We start from the raw sequence: 2,887 nt of genomic DNA, 5'->3' as shown, positions 1-2,887 counted from the left end.
CTTGGGAGTAAAGGTAAAGAAGAATCCCATCCAGAAAACTATCATCATGGAGTCTGGTAATCCTATTTACTGAAAAGTTTCACAATACTTCCAGACTTTCAATCTAACTGCACAGAGGCCTGACTTTGGAAAAGGAATTTACTTTATCTCCTGGAGAACCCCCAGGGTGCTGTAGCCAGGAGCCATCTTTAGAAAGGATCTATTGTCTGAATTTGAACTGCTCCAACAGTCAGAAATCTCTTCATTTATTATCTCTGGGACCCCAAAGACATTCCCTTGCACCAATTTAGCAAGTAACAGCCTCAGTAGAGTGATTCCAGTACAAATCCTTGGAGAGCACTGCACTTTAGGGAACAGGTGTTGTGGCACACAGAGCAACAGGGTGCAGTGTCATGCTCTTGAGAACCAAGGGAAGCCTGTCATTCAGACATAGGATGTGGGCATGCTGTTTCACAAGGCTGCCAGAACTGAAGGAAGTTACCAACCTAGTTCCTGCCACCCCTCTCCTAGCACTGCCCATGGGCACCTGTCACTAACAAGTCAAAGAAAGAATTCTATGATTCTAATGTGCCCTGATCACAGAGAGGGGCTAGGAAGGTCTCCAATAATGATATGGCTCTGGTTGTCACCCTGCCTTAGGGCTCCTTCCTTGTGGAGGACCAAGTACATGTTGGATACTTCTATCCAGTCATCTTGCCCCTTTGGAAGTACTCTAAAGCAAAAAGAACATCTTTGGGTGGGCAGCTGCCTGATCCTGCTGTGCATTCCTAGGAACTTATGGCAGGAATTTGGCTGTGATTTCTCGCCTCAGAGAACAAACTCATCTATTATGGGCCTGGCCTGGGTTGCTGCCTTTGAAAACAAGGAAAGGTCAGTAGATAACAACATGGAATTTCCAGAGAAGTATTATTTTAAAATTTCATAAAGAATGAGTAAACCACATGGACTTCTTCAAGGGAAATTGAACTAGTCTGAGTTTAAGGGAAAGGATAAGATGATGTGTGCCTAACCTGTAATTAACACCAAGGAGGCCAAGTGGCAGAGGGTCTTATATGAGCAGCAGTCCTTCCCTGATGTGGACCAGCAGTATCTGGAAGAGTTCCGGAAAAACATCTATGCCTGAAAATACCAATATTGAGCTGTGGTATTTGAGTCCAGTCTAGTGATACAACAACTATGCAGTGTCTGTGTTTTTGTGGTCATTTGGTGATATATGGATGAGGATCTATTGCTCCCCTCTGACCCCCAGCTCTTTGGAACTGGCCTGGCATATTCATTAATGGATTAAGTTTTGTTTGATCTCCCTGATGGAGGTGAAGGGCAGAAGAGGAGCAAGAAGATGCGGTGGGCTGACCTGAAGAGTGTCTTGGTCTTCAGCATTTTCACTTAACGGTGGTTTCTCACCAGTGCTGAATACTCTGACAGAGTTTGTTAGCACTGACATCTGTGTCATGTTAGTCTTCATGCTATTGGGCCACTTCATCTTCTTTGACTATGGGGCCAATGCTGCTATTGTATCCAGCACACTGTCCTCGAACATGGCCATCTTTGCTTCTGTCTGCCTGGCCTCACATCTTCCCCGGTTCCTGCATACCTTCATCATGGTGACATTTGCCATCCAGGGCTTTGCACTGTGGCCCATGTTACAGAAGAAACAAAAGGTCGGTACTCCCTGCAACTAGGTTGGGGTCACATTGCTTTTTACGTTTTCAGCCTTGGGACACCTGCTGTCCGTCAGTGTGGTGGGAGTCATACTCTTTGCTCTTGTGTTGGTTTCCACCTGTGTCTCTGCCCTTTCTAGCTCATTCACCTGCAGCTTTTTAAAGAAAGCATTCTTGGGCCTTGGGATGAAGCTGAAATCAAAGAAGACTTAAGCAGGTTCCTCAGCTGAGTTAGGGACCACCCCATTACCTTATTAACACAAACTGATAGACTAGCATCCTAACGAGCATAAAGTCAGAAGACAGAGCCCATTCTGGAAGCAGCAGGCTGATGTGGATGAGAGAACAGAGATCAGAAGAAAACAATAACAAAGACTTGGGTGGTGAAGGTGTTTACCCTTTCTGCTATTGTATGATGAAAAAGCTTTCTGGTGTCCTCATGAGTTATTGCCTCTCATCTGTTGACTGATGACTCTCATCTCTTTGACTAGGGGGCCAGTGCAGCCATTGTATCCCACACACTGTCCTTGAACTTGGCCATCTTTGTCAGATAAAGTGATGTGGTCTCTATTAAAAAAGTAACAATACATCACATCTTCACATCCAAAATAAATAAAGAAAGAAATAAAGAAGAAGAAGAACATCTTTTTCTTGGGGGTAATAGTTCCTCAATGCATGCCGCATAGTTCACATTCCAAGGAAGCATTTCCTGGCTTACAGGATGTCTGATATCCTCTCTATGGATCTCCCAGCAACTATAGGTCAAAGGATGACAGATGCTTCAGCACAACCACGTGGACTTCCTGAGCACAGATTAAGGACCCTGAAGAAGGATCCCAAGATAGTCTGACAATACTTTTTTCCCCAAAAAAGTAATTTTGAGAACCAGATGACATAACTTACGTAAAAGCCCCAAACACAGAGCCCCAGAGAGAGGAAAGTCTGAAGGAATGTTCAATATGAAAGTGATGCAAAAATTCAAGGCAGGTAAAGAGAAAGGAAAATCTTATTTTCTTGAGGCAAGTCATGCACAAGAGGTGATTAATTTGCATATAGTGCTCACAGATGTTTTAGAGACATGCATGTATACATCTGGTATCAATAAATCAGCAAGGTAAGAAAGAAAGGAGGTCAGAGAAGGAAAGGACCCCCCAAAAAACAAAATACCCGAAACTTTTTCCTAAATCTTTAGGATACAGAACATTAAATGCAGACACAATCACCAA

General features: G+C 43.7%; 1 pseudogene; it reads left to right on the top strand.

Annotated features, from left to right (window-relative positions):
- Positions 1-997: 997 nt before the first annotated feature.
- Positions 998-1,891, top strand: LOC101975556 (phosphatidylinositol N-acetylglucosaminyltransferase subunit C-like; annotated as a pseudogene).
- The last annotated feature ends 996 nt before the right edge of the window (positions 1,892-2,887 follow it).

The sequence above is a fragment of the Ictidomys tridecemlineatus genome, chromosome 9 (assembly GCF_052094955.1).
Source record: "Ictidomys tridecemlineatus isolate mIctTri1 chromosome 9, mIctTri1.hap1, whole genome shotgun sequence".
Taxonomy (NCBI): domain Eukaryota; kingdom Metazoa; phylum Chordata; class Mammalia; order Rodentia; family Sciuridae; genus Ictidomys; species Ictidomys tridecemlineatus.
This window is presented reverse-complemented; position numbering and strand designations above follow the sequence as displayed.